Source organism: Vulpes vulpes, chromosome 15 (genome assembly GCF_048418805.1).
Source record: "Vulpes vulpes isolate BD-2025 chromosome 15, VulVul3, whole genome shotgun sequence".
Classification (NCBI taxonomy): domain Eukaryota; kingdom Metazoa; phylum Chordata; class Mammalia; order Carnivora; family Canidae; genus Vulpes; species Vulpes vulpes.
The window spans coordinates 67760231-67774006 of record NC_132794.1 but is presented as its reverse complement, the minus strand read 5'-3'; the positions used below and the strand labels follow the sequence as shown (position 1 = coordinate 67774006).

Sequence of the window (13776 nt, the reverse complement as noted above, 5' to 3'; positions counted from 1 at the left end):
GTGGCGCAGTGGTTTAGCGCCTGCCTTTGGCCCAGGGCACGATCCTGGAGACCCGGGATCGAATCCCACGTCGGGCTCCCGGTGCATGGAGCCTGCTTCTCCCTCTGCCTATGTCTCTGCCTCTCTCTCTCTCTGTGTGACTATCATAAATAAATTAAAAAAAAAAAGTTATACATGGAGACAAATACATACACAGATACATATATACACATGCATAAAAATCTGGTAAAAATATTATAAAAGAGTATTCAACAAAAATTTGTGTATTATTTCAAAGCTGTTCTATGCATAAAAAGTATTTTTTTCTAAAGTATTTTTTTCAGGGCACCTGGCTGGCTCAGTTGGTAGAGCGTGAGATCCTTGATCTCAGGATTATGAGTTCAAGCCCCACACTGGGTATAGAGATCACTTAAAACTAAAATCTTGGGACATCTGGGTGGCTCAGTGGTTGAGCACCTGCCTTTGGCCCAGGGTGTGATCCTGGAGTCCCAGGATCGAGTCCCACATCGGGCTCCCTGTGTGGAACCTACTTATCTCTCTACTTCTCTCTCTGTGTGTCTCTCATGAGTAAATAAATAAAATCTTTAAAAAAATAAAATCTTACAAAAAATTTTTTCAGGCATTACAAAAAGATATACTATTTAATTTTAAAGCTACTTTAACTCAAGACAAAGTAGAAAGGCAGAAACCTGTGGATTTAAAAAGCAGAAGAAAAAAAAAGCTTGGGCTATAATTGTTTTAAATGATGTGTTGATGTGTTGAGTTTAAAAATATTTTGATGTGTTCCAATGCATGGAAAACAAGATGCTGTGAATCACTGACTGTCCTGAATAAACTGTCCAACGTGATTATATATTTTTGTGTTCACTTGGCAAGGTCACTTTGATGAGTTTACATAATAATATACAGAAAACAGAAAGCTACCAAATAAACTAGGGAGGGAGGGAGGGGCAGGAGCAGAATCATCACTTAGAGAAGAGGTGGTGACAAGTAAAAAGAGACAAGACAGGTAGATAACGAAGCTCCAGGCTGGGGCTTTCCTGTAGAGTTTTCTGCAGTGATGGAGATGATCACGTTCGCGCTGAATGGCCACTGGTGCCACTGAGCACCTGAAATGTGACGTACTCAATTTTTCATTTCATTTAGTTTTAATTCATTTGAATTTATTTTTTTATTATTATTATTTTTAGTTCATTTGAATTTAAATAGTCACATGGGTTGGCTATTTTGGCTACCGACAAATAGAAGAAGCAAAGGAAAGAGATGGGAAGAATAAACACAAATTTTGATACACCACTAGGTGTCACCATTAACCAAAATGAGTTTTTATTTATTATTACTATTATTTTTAACCTGCAACATTAGGTCAAAGTTCTTTTTTTCTCTGAATCTCTATCTGATGTACACAATTTATTTGGTCGTTTTCTCGCTTTTTCGCACCAAAAGCAAAGTGGTTTGTGCTGTGGGACCCCACTAACCAGGGATACTCATTCTAATTTGATTAATTTTTCCTTCCAGTTAAAACTCTGCTAAATGCCACACACACGATGTGTATGTGTGCACACATGCTCACTCGCTTGCTCATTCATTCACTAAACACTCACTATGTGTCAGGCCCGGGCCTAATGTACAGCTGTGTATGTTGTGTACTATGCAACCTGGGGGCACTATTGACATTGACCTCGATGTGAATGGTGCTCCCTCAAGATGTTCAGCTCAGTGACTCTGCAAGAGTCTGTTTTGTACCATGGGGACAAAAACATGATTCTTGCTTTTTCCTTCCTTACTGTTTTCTCTCTTAGGATAGATTGTTAGTTCTCAGGATAGATTATTAATCTAAAATCTTCTTTGTGTTAAAAATAGACTTGCCCTACGACCCAGCAATTGCACTATTGGGGATTTACCCCAAAGATTCAGATGCAATGAAACGCCGGGACACCTGCACCCCGATGTTTATAGCAGCAATGTCCACAATAGCCAAACTGTGGAAGGAGCCTCGGTGTCCATCGAAAGATGAATGGATAAAGAAGATGTGGTCTATGTATACAATGGAATATTCCTCAGCCATTAGAAATGACAAATACCCACCATTTGCTTCCACGTGGATGGACCTGGAGGGTATTATTCTGAGTGAAGTAAGTTAATCGGAGAAGGACAAACATTGTATGTTCTCATTCATTTGGGGAATATAAATAATAGTGAAAGGGAATATATGGGAAGGGAGAAGAAATGCGTGGGAAATATCAGAAAGGGAGACAGAACATAAAGACTCCTAACTCTGGGAAACGAACTAGGGGTGGTGGAAGGGGAGGAGGGCAGGGGGTGGGGGTGAATGGGTGACGGGCACTGAGGGGGGCACTTGACAGGATGAGCACTGGGTGTTATTCTGTATGTTGGTAAATTGAACACCAATAAAAAATAAATGTATTAAAAATAAATAAATAAATAATTTAAAAATTGGACATAACCAGTAAAAAATAAATAAATAAAAAATAAAAAAATAAAATCTTTGTAACTAGAAATGTCTGTGCCCTATATAAAATTTGAGAGATATACATACCACATGCAGCTTTCACCTTCTATCCTCATAAGAATTAAGCTTTCATTCCCTTTCAGGAAAGTAATACTCTGTACTGAGCATATTATGAATAAAGCGATGTACTAAGCCAACTAGAAAAATAAAGTCATGGCCTTTGCTCTTGAGGAATTCAAGAAGAGGCTTGATCGTACCTAAGATACCTAAGTTTTGCATATCTCAACCTGAGCATTGACTAGAAAAGGAGCAACAGCAATCAAACATGAGCCTGGGGATGGAGACCTCTAGAGTCTAACCTGAATAGGCTTTCTTGGGGAATGTATTAGTTAGGTCTTGCTGTGTCACAAGCTACTGGCTTCAAACAACAAACATTTATTATTTCTCATGATTCTGTGAGTCATTTGGACAGTTCTGATCTAGCTGATGTGATGGATCTCTGAGGTCAGTAGGTGGCTCCTCTGGGGTTGGCTGGCCTCACTCACCTACCTGGAGATTGATAGGCTTGTTTGTTGAGGAGGACTCTGCTGGGATGGCTTGTCTCTGCTCCATATGCTGTCTCAACCTCAAGCCCAGGCTTTGGACGGCGATCTCATCATGGCGTTCTTGGGGTACCAAAGGGCATATGGGAGGGCAAGCTTCAACATGCAATCACTTTAAAATTTCTGCTGGGTCATATTTGCTCTTGTCTCTGGCTAAAGCAAGTTACATGGCCATGCCTGGAGTCAGTGTGAAAGGTATTACCCAACGGTGTGGATTCAGGGAGGTGTGAACCAATTGAGGGCCACTGCTACAACAATCTATGAAAGAAAATTAACTTAATTAATTCCTTATCTCAGTTTTTATAGAATAATGATATATTTTATAATATATGTAAATATAATACCAGTATCATAATTTTATATATAAAATATATAATAATGATATATCTCTCAGCTTTTATATAGAGATAGATAATAATACCTTATTTATCTGTTGCCCAGACATGCAAAAAGAATAAACACACAGACAAAACTGCTATGTATCACTCAAAGAAAAGCAACAATATAAACGTTACTAATTTTATTTTGGTTTCTTCATTTACCTTTCCCACATCTCCTCTACAACATGACAAATCTCTCCCATTTACTGGAAATTTCTATTGAAAGCAAAGGTAATATTTCAAAAGAAATTTCCGTTTATCTTACAATCTTTACCTGTAAATAGGTTCACCTCAAGAGCTGTGTGTAGTGTATGAAACAAGTAGGAGTACCATTCAGGAGCAGAGACCCAGGAATGCCTGGCCACATGCTAACTTCCACAATTGCCCCAAATATTAGACTTTACAGGTACAATTTGTTGTTGTTATTTGTCTGTTTGTTTTGTTTTGTTTGAGATAGAGCATGCACAAGTTAGGGGAGGAGCAGAGGGAGAGGGAGAGAGACAGTCTTCAAGCAGGCTCCATGCTGAGGTTATGCAGGGCTTGATCCCTCAACCCTGAGATCACGACCTGAGCCAAAATAGTCAGACTGAGCCTACTAGGCACCCCAGGTAAATTTGTTCTAAGTAGTTGCTCTGCACCACATAGATTGAACACCTGTTACTACATCACCCAAAGGGTTTATCACATAATAATGAGAATGACAAGGTGTTTACAATGTCTGTTCTTGTTCCTATTTGTATATTGCTGAGTATTACTGCAGATAACAACACCTCTGCAAATCCACACTCGATCCTGCTGGAATGAAGATGAGGCAAGAGCATTACTTCATCTTTCCTAATGACTTCTTTTTCCTATAATTTGTGATCCCCATCCTTTAAGTTGATGAATAAGCATTTTTTAAAAGATTTTATTTATTTATTCGTGATAGACACGGGGGTGGGGGGGACAGAGGAGCCATGCCAGGAGCCTGTCGTGGGACTCGATCCCAGGACTCCAGGATCATGCCTTGTGCCAAAGGCAGGCGCTGAACCACTGAGCCACCCAGGGATTCCCCCCGATGAATAAGCATTTATTGAGCATTTACTATGTGGGAAGAATTGCCGCAGAGATAGAGATGAATAAAACACAGTCCTTATCCTCCTGGAGGTCTCTATCTAATGGGACGGTGGGATAACTAACAACAAATTGTAAGGCAAATCTGACAGATGAACGCTCTGGGAAGAATGGGGGAAGGAATGATTTATACCAATGAGATAAACTTGTGAAGACATAAGACTGATGACTTTTGTTCTGAGCCTTGATGAATGTTTAAGCTTTCTCGCTATGTAAAAAGAGAGAAAATTCCATGCCCAGGGAACTGTATGGTAAAAAGATAAGGTTTATTTTTTTAAAAGATTATTTGTTTATTTATTCATGAGAGACACAGAGAGAGGCAGAGACACAGGCAGAGGGAGAAGCAGGCTCCCTGTGGGGAGCCAATGCGGACTCGATCCCAGGACCCTGGGATCACACCCTGAGTCAAAGACAAAGGCTCAACCACCGAGCCCTCCAGGCATCCTAGAAGATAAGGTTTAATGGACACACATTCAGGAACAGATCACCCAGGATGGTCTGAGTGTGGGGTTTGCTGTGGTAGGTGGAAGAGGAAGTGAGGCCAACTTGTCAAGCCCTTGAATGCTCTTATTAAAGAGTTTATAATGAGGGCCTTCAATGGTCTATGACTAAAGCATTCTCAAGAATGATAATTATTTTAGAAATGTCACTCTGGCTTCTGGATCCTGACAAAATGGCAATCCATTATAGGCTACAGGCTATCTTCCTCAACCCAGCTCTGGAAGTGCCTCAGAGACGGGATGGTTGGTGAATCTGAGTTTCTTTTTTTAATTTTTTTTTAAATTTTGGGGGCATTTATTGACAAAATAATTTTTTTGCATGATGGAATGCTTTTTTAATTTAAATTCAATTTGCCAACATATAGTATAGCACCCAGTGCTTATCACATCACGTGCCCTCCTTAATGCCCATTTCTAATTTAATAACTGTGAGAAGCTTCTAGAAGACAGCAAATAATTGGATCCCAGGGGATGTGCGTGGGTGACTATAGTCTACAGGGGAAGGGGAAAGGTGCCGCAGGTGGGGAAGCTTTTATCTTGGGCCCTTCCTCTCCTTCATATTTCCGTGGACAAATTATGGTTTATCCCAATTCCACTACAAGACAAAATAGAATCACTAGTCCTACACCAGTAGGAAATAGAGCTTGTGGCTACATGAAGGTAGGCTTAATTCCTGGGGATAGGAAGGAGATAACAGGTGCAGGTAGATCCACCTTCTAAGAACAGGAACTGCTACTTCTCCACAGAGTACTGGAGGTCTTGGCTGACATGTTAAGATGTGAGAAAGAAGTAATCGGTGTAAGGATTTAAAAGGAAGTGTTGGGTGTCTGATTGGCTCAGTTGGTAGAGCATGTGACCCTTGATCTTAGGGTCATGGTTTCAAGTCCCATGTTGGGTGTAGAGCATACTTAAAAAAGTAAAGAAAAGACAGGAAGTGACAAAACTGTCAGCATTTACGGGTGATCTGATTATCTCCATAGAAAACCCCACAGAATTAATGGAATCCTGGCATGGATGTCAGGAAGAAGATCTTATAAAAATCAGTAGCATTCTTCTATACTAGCAATATTTAGCCAAAAGACATAATAGAAAATAAGATACCTTTTGTGAGAGCAACAAAAGCATAAAGTACCCAAAAATTAACTTAAAAGCTCAGAATGATTTTTGGAGAAAAAACATAAAACTATTATGGGACATAGTATAAGACTTGAATAAGCAGAGAGAGACACCATAGTGATGGACAAGACTCCCTAACACGTAAAGATACCAATTCTCCCAAAGTTAGTCTGAAAATTTAAGGCAATTTCAATACATTACCACAATTTTTTTGGTGGAATGAAAAGGCCTAATTGGAAATTTATATGGAAGAATAAAATTGAAGTCCATAATTAGTTAATTTTGAGAAAGGAGCAAAGAGAAGGGACTCTCCCCACTACACTTCAGTGCCATGTAATAAACACTGTGGGGCAGAAACATGCAACTAGACCAAGGGCTACAAAGTGCCCATAAATGGATATATGTGCATTTATGCTCCTGGGATGAGTGTACCTGATGTTTGGGGGAAAGGCACTACAAATCAATGGGGAAAGGATAAGTTGCTTAGTAGACAGTACAGGGAAACTGACCACTACATGGAGAAAAATGCAGTTGAATCCTTGACAGCCATAAACAAAGGTGAACTTCAGATGCATTAAAGATATGAAAGTGAAAGGCAACCATACAAAAAATACATAGAAGTATATATAGAAGACTATCCTTATGACTTAAAGTGGGGGCGGAATTCTTTTAAAAACAAGACCTATGGGGCGCCTGAGTGGCTCAGTGGTTGGGCATCTCTGCCTGCGGCTCAGGGTGTGATCCCAGGGTCTGGGATTGAGTCTCACATCAGGCTCCCTGCAGGGAGTCTGCTTCTCCCTCTGCCTGTGTTTCTGCCTCTATGTCTTTCATGAATAAATAAATAAAATCTTAAAAAAAAAAAAAAACAGGAACCATGCGAAACTAACATAGTGTATTTTATAAGTTCACATACATATCCAAGAACATATTATCAAAAACACAAGAGTGAAGGCCTGCGGGAAGGAGGGAAATGGAAGTATCAGGATGAAGAGAGGAAAAAAAGCAAATGAACAAAAGAAAAGAGCAGCTCCTTACACAGCAGGATGGTGAGAGGGACATAAATCACACTGGCTGTGTTGCAGTCAGAAAGGGCAGGGAGAAACAGAAAGGCTGTCACTTGCAGGGTGGACGGCCAGAAGCTTGGGAGCAACACTGGTGGGGAGGGCAGTAGTCAGGACAAGAACAGGGGCAATGGAAATAAAACCAAACCAACCATTGGTGTTGATAAGCATCTGCTGTGTCCCAGGTGCTATCAGGTTCTTTCATTCCTTTTGGGATCCTGAAGCTCCCTGAAGGAGGAAACCTGTAAAATGGCTGATGCACTGAATGTGGGGTGGAGTCCAAGGTGACCCCCGAAGCTTCTAACTTGGGCCCCTGGGAGGATGATGGCACCATGAACCAAACTAAGAAATAAGTGAGATGGGAACACACACACACAATCCTGGCTTGGGATGTTCCAATCCATCACTTTGACAATCAAGATTCGGAAAAGGCCATCCTACTCGGATGGAACAGAAGTGACATTCACCGTGCTCCTAATAATGATTGGTATTTTCATAACAACAACAAAAAATTTGAGCGCTTATTGCATAGTAGATACCATGCTTGAGCTGTTTGCACCATTAGCTCATTCACAAGCTTCTAAATACTATTTTTTAATTAATTAATTTATTTATTTGAGAGAGAGAGCACGTGTGAGTGCAAGGAGGGAGAGAGGGAGAGACAGAATCTCAAGGAGACTCCCCACTGCGCTTGGAGCCCATCACAGGGCTTGATCTCATGAACCTGAGATGGTGACCTGAGCCAAAACCAAGAGTCAGATGCTCAACTGACTGAGCCACCCAGATGCCCCTAAAATATTATTATTATTTCCATTTATTGATTTGGAAACTGAAGCCTAGGGAGGTACCTGCCTACGGTCCCAAGGTCACAGGGCTTCTGTGAACCCACGTCTTCTGATTCCTTAGCCCAATCATGTATCAGAGACCATGCCACAGGCTTACTCTTCATGTAATTCTCACAAGTTTCCTATGAGATTAGTCTCTTCATTTTACAAATGAGGCAAGTGAGCCTCAGAGCCCTTCGATGCCCGCTCAACGTCTGTCTGCTAGAAGCGGCAGGATGTGATTAACACCCAAGGGTTATGCTCTTTTCACATACACAGCTGCACATCTGTCCGTGCAACCACTCAACGTACTCCTCATGCTACTGATTTAAACCCCACCAGAGATCAGAGGAGCCGAGAGAGACGGATTAACCAATTGCATTGCGTGGGCCTTGTTTGGAGTACAAATCAAACAAGCGGTTAGTCCAACCACTGAGAGGACAGCTGGGCAAACATGATATTAAGGAATTACTATACATTTTTGTGAGTGGTAGTAACACTGTGATTATGTTTTAAATAAGGGGGTCCTTTTTGAGAGAGAAATATGTACAGAGGAAATAATACAGTGGTTGGATCTGCACCACCAAAATCATTCAGGAACTTGTCAGAAATGCAGATTCTCAGTCCCGCTTCCAGACCTGCTGAATCAGAGAAACCCGGGGTGGGGTCCAGCAATCTGTGTTTGAACAAGCCCCCTAGGGGGTTTTGATGCTCAGTCAAATTTGAGAACCACTGAAAGAATGTTATCTTGAATTTGTTTTGAACTAGCCCCTGGGGAAAGGGTGAGGAGTTGGTGAGGGTCTAGAATAAGCAAGATTGGTCATGAGTTGCCAGTTGAAGCTGGCTGATGGGTGCACGGGAGTTCATTATAAGTATACTCTTTTTTTTTAAATATATTTTATTTATTTATTCATGAGAGACATAGAAAGAGAGGCAGAGACACAGGCAGAGGGGGAAGCAGGCTCCCTGTGGAGAGCCCCATGTGGGACTTGATCCCAGGACCCCGGGATCACGCCCTGAGCCAAGCAGTACAAAGTTTTCAAAAATCTGAACCGTTTTGTCTTCAGTGCCCCCCACCCCCAACTGTTCTCTCCCAGTTCCTGTTGGTCCATTTTCTCCAGGTCTCTTCTATCTGGAACCTTCCCTCCTGGCTTCAGAAATGGCAGCTCTTCTGATTCTCATTTGCCTCAAGCTTTCCAAATCTTTGAGGCACCCTCAGCTCTTGCCCTGTCTCCTTGTCTCCCCTGCTGACGTTTCTAAATGACCCATCTCTTATCCACTGTCATTTCTCTCCTACCAGCGTTCTTTCTCTGTGTGTTTGCAGAACCGGATTTCTCAGAGGCACGGACCACCTGTCATCCAAGACCTTTTCTCAGCACTTGCCACTTGGGATCCTTCTGCTGCTTTTGTTGGCATTGTTGGCTCTCCTTGGATAGTGTGACAAAGAACCACAGGCTCAACATGGTGTCACTGAGGCCAAGTCTTGAAACAGGGACTTAACACCTAACCTAACTGTAGTCTCAACCCTCCCTAGAAAGGTAGTCTTCACCCGTCAGGCAGGGATATACCGATCAGGACCAATGAGGCGATCCCTCACATCACGTGGGTTCTCTCCATCTGCCCCCAAAGGAAGGTGAAGTACTCTGCAGGATGAGACCCCTACATGGTCCCCTAAGGAAAAGTGCCCTCGCCTGGACCCATCCTTTCCTTTGCTATCATCTCTCTGTCCCATCCTTTTTTCCTATAAAACCTTCTATTTGGTACAACTCCTCTGGGGAGCTCCCTTCCGCCTGCAAGATGGGTTGCTGCCTGAAGCCTGAGTCGCTTAATGAAGCCACTTAGATCCTCCAATGTACTCAGGTGAATTCTTGTTTTCAGCACTAGTCTATTGCTTCTTTTATTCTAAAAAACAAAAATATTTGCCTCTTTCAATGTTTTTAAAATTTAACTCATGTGACTTTCAATTTGTAACAGATTTGCTTTAAAAAAAAAAAAACCCTCAAACAATGCAGAAGTGTGTTAACAAGTGAAACTGCCACCTTGTTTCTTGGGACACCGTCTTCATAGTTTTTACTTCCCCCTGCCCTAGCTGACCCCTCTCCCAGATCTGGGTTCCTCCCTCCCCTAGCCTTGCCTTCGGTTCCCCCAGAGCAATACTTAATCTATGGAATTAGAAGCCCATTGATTCTTCAGAGTGAAAGATGGAGAAAGTTCAAGGGGGAGGAATAAATGAAATTGAGAAGAGGTAAGTGAAAGCAGAATCCGTGAGTGGGAGGAGGGTGGTTGGCAGCCTAGAAGTGGGACAAGGAATAAAACATCTGTCTTGGATGTCTGACTCTGATGACTCCTCAAACTTTTCCCTTCATTGAGCGTCCTTGGTTGTTAATCTTGGTTCTTGGGCTCTTTTAGGAGCTGGGAGGCCCAGAAGCTTCCTTAAAGGGCCTATAGATGAAACACTGAGCACTACATGAACTTAGAATGAAGACTCAATTGTCATGCACTATAGCTGCTCCTGCCCCGGGGCCATGAACTTGGACCTGTCCCAGTGGGCTCACTTCCTGGCCCGTGCTTTATATGCAGTCACTTCCCCTTGTCCCCAGAGTCATTGAGCCACTGACTTACAGACAATCTACCCATTGTCATATTTATCTGAATCCCTCGAATTGTATCTTTATTGCTCTTCTAGGAGTTTCTTGACCTTCCGGAGAAGTCCCTAAAGAAACTTGATTCCCTTGTTTTAAATTGCTAGTCTTCCCAGGTTTCAGGACTTCTTGAAACTTGTTTTAAGATGTTGTCGATGTAGGGACGCCTAGGTGGCTCTGTCAGTTGAGCGTCCGACTCTTGGTTTCAGCTCAGGTCATGATCTTAGGGTCATGAGCTCAAGCCCTGCATTGGGTTCCCCTCTCAGCATAGAGTCCGCTTAAGACTCTCTCCTCCCTCTGCCATCCCCTCCCCCTTGCTCTCTCTTTCTAAAATAAAAAAATAAATCTTAAAAAAACTTGTCACTGTAAAAATTAAGATTACAAAGAAATGTAGGAAAGTACTTATGACCCAATGCTAGTTTTTAATTAAAAAGTTGTATACAGGGCAGCAGGGGTGACTCAGCGGTTTAGTGCCGACTTCGGCCCAGGGTGTGATCCTGGAGACCCTGGATCAAGTCCCACGTCGGGCTTCCTGCATGGAGCCTGCTTCTCCCTCTGCCTGTCTTTGTCTCTCTCTCTCTCTCTCATGAATAAATAAATAAAATCTTAAAAGAAAAAAAGCTGTATACACAATATGGTATATTTAATGGATAGTAACTGGATAAATATTTTTTGTTGATATGGACAAGCACAAGAATGGAACGTGCAAGAAATTACTGTCAGCAAGGATGGATTTGTGGGCAATGTTTTTTCCTTTTATGAATTCCCTCTAAATAATTTTTTTTTATAAAAATCATTTGGCCAAGATGTTTCCTTGTTCTAGTTCAATGTTGACAAGTTCTGTTTCCAGTGTTGGCTGGGCCTGCTTTGTCCATCATCAGACTCTGTTGAATCTTCACAAAATCACCATGTTGCTCATAACCCAGGTGGAAGACCACAGGTAATGGTGACTTCCCTGGGCTTCTCCTTTAGTCTGGACAATGGCTACAAGTTAGCACTGTTCTTCCATAACTGTTTTCGGCCTTCTTCCCCATTTCCCTTCTGTGGCCAGCTAGTTATGAGGCCTATTATGATGCTATTTCTCTTATTCACAATCTCTGGACTGATTTTTTTCCTTTGAATTGTGTTAACATGTTTTTTTCTCTCAGAGGTGTAATTACATCACCTCTGTATACCCAGAGGTGTATCAATATACTCTGTAACTATGGCATGTGGAGTCCTCCTTAAATGTCTCAAAGAACTGTACAAATTCTCACCAGAATTAAATGGTACAGTCCCTGTTATAAAAAATGGAATGACTGAGGTGGCTGAACTATTTCCCTTTCGTGTGCCCCTTCAAGGAAACAGAATTTGAAGACAGAGCCCAAGTTTCTGGGTTCTAATTTTCTAATTCTCTGAACATCCTTTCAGGACTCTGTCTCTTGCCATCATCTCTACCATCCACAACATCCGGTTGAGCAGAGAAAACAGAGATATGTCTATCAAAAATAACTTTTGCAAGGGAGCCTGGGTGGCTCAGTCAGTTCCATGTCTAACACTTGATTTTAGCTCAGGTCATGATCTCGGGGGTCAGGGGATAGAGCCCCGAGTTGGGTTCTGTGCTCTGCAGGAGTCTGCTTGTCCCTTTCCCTGCTCTCTCTCTTTCTCAAATAAATAAATAAAATATTAGGAAAAAAATAACTTTTGCTTATCAGTGTTAAAAAACTGAAAAGTAGATGTAGGTAATCTAGTTATAACTTATTCCACTGCAAAGTGAGCCTCAAACCCCTTTATTCTTTTTTTTTTTCTAGCTCACCAGTTTATTATAAAAGGGTGTAACTCAGGAAGTTGCACAGGGCGAGGTCTGGGGAAGGGGTGCAGAGCTTCTGTGCCTCTCTCTGGGGCTCACTGTCCCTACATCTCCACGTGCTCACCAACTCATACACTCTTCAAAACCCATCCTTTTGGGTTTTTATGGAGGCTTCATTACATGGGCATGCTTGATGATATCATTGGCAATTGGTGATTGATTCAACCTCCAGCTCCTCACCTCTTAATTTCAAGGATGGGGATGGAGCGGGAATAAAGAAGTTAGCTCTATAGGTAAGACCTCTTTCCTCATCTCCATGAGCTCACCATGCAGCCTCTCCTCACCACGCACGGGCTCTATTGTCCTGGGTGAGAGAACTACGAAGCCTTGGTTGCTGATCTGTTCTCCTGGCCACTGGGTATATCTGAGCCCTTTTTCAGGGCTTGAGATGGAGCTGGATCTTTGCCAGGGTAGGCCTCTGGCCAGAGAAGCAACTCAACTCCAAAGGCCTAGGAGGAAGCTCACTGGCCCTCACCTGTCCATGCCACAAAACCAGCAATGTTAACTGCACTCCTGAGCCTCCTGAGCTCTCTGCCTGGAAGTGGGGCCAAAAGAAGGTGGAGGTTGCTTGCCAGTTTTCTTTGAAAGGAACGGAAATGAGGGATCAGGTTATCGACTCCTTCAATTGTAAAGAATGAGAGTATCCAAGCAAGAGGAAATTACCAGCTTATTCTAAAGGCAGGTGGTATCTCTGAGCTCAGGAATACCTCCCAGCTCTAAGATTCTAGTGATCGGGCATTTCCTGTGATAAAGTAATTCTAAGTCTACTTGATTAAAAGGCATTATCGCTTCAGTAGGAAGACTGGTTTGTTATGACAAAAGTGACATTCTCTGAGAGGCCAAAGTGTAGGATTAGGGGAAAAGAGATGACTGGAAATCTTCATTCATTCTTCTCTTAGGGTTCATGAAAGTTGCATATGTTGGTTCCCAAACAAGGGAATTTGGTGGGGTTGCCTAAACTAGGAACTATGGGTAGTATAGTCCCCCTTCAGCCATTTGAGGCCTTCCTACACCAGGGAACTTTTTTTTTTTTGAAGATTTTATTTATCCATGAGAGACACACAGAGAGAGGCAGAGACACAGGCAGAGGGAGAAGCAGGCTCACAACCTGAGCCGAAGGCAGATGCTCAACCACTGAGCCACCCAGGTCCCCAAGAACTACCTTTTATATGGGGCTCATTATATGCCACTGGGCCAAGCTCTTCATAGGCCTAGC

The 13776-nt window shown here is 42.3% G+C and overlaps 1 long non-coding RNA gene across 1 annotated transcript in view; it reads left to right on the top strand.

Annotated features, from left to right (window-relative positions):
• The window catches only part of LOC112924071 (uncharacterized), a 96007-nt gene extending 93730 nt beyond the window's left edge, over nt 1-2277 (top strand). Inside the window, exon 3 of the long non-coding RNA XR_003235812.2 lies at nt 1864-2277. This is a non-coding gene — a long non-coding RNA (uncharacterized lncRNA). The remainder of the gene's footprint in view (nt 1-1863) is intronic.
• Nucleotides 2278-13776: the final 11499 nt, after the last annotated feature.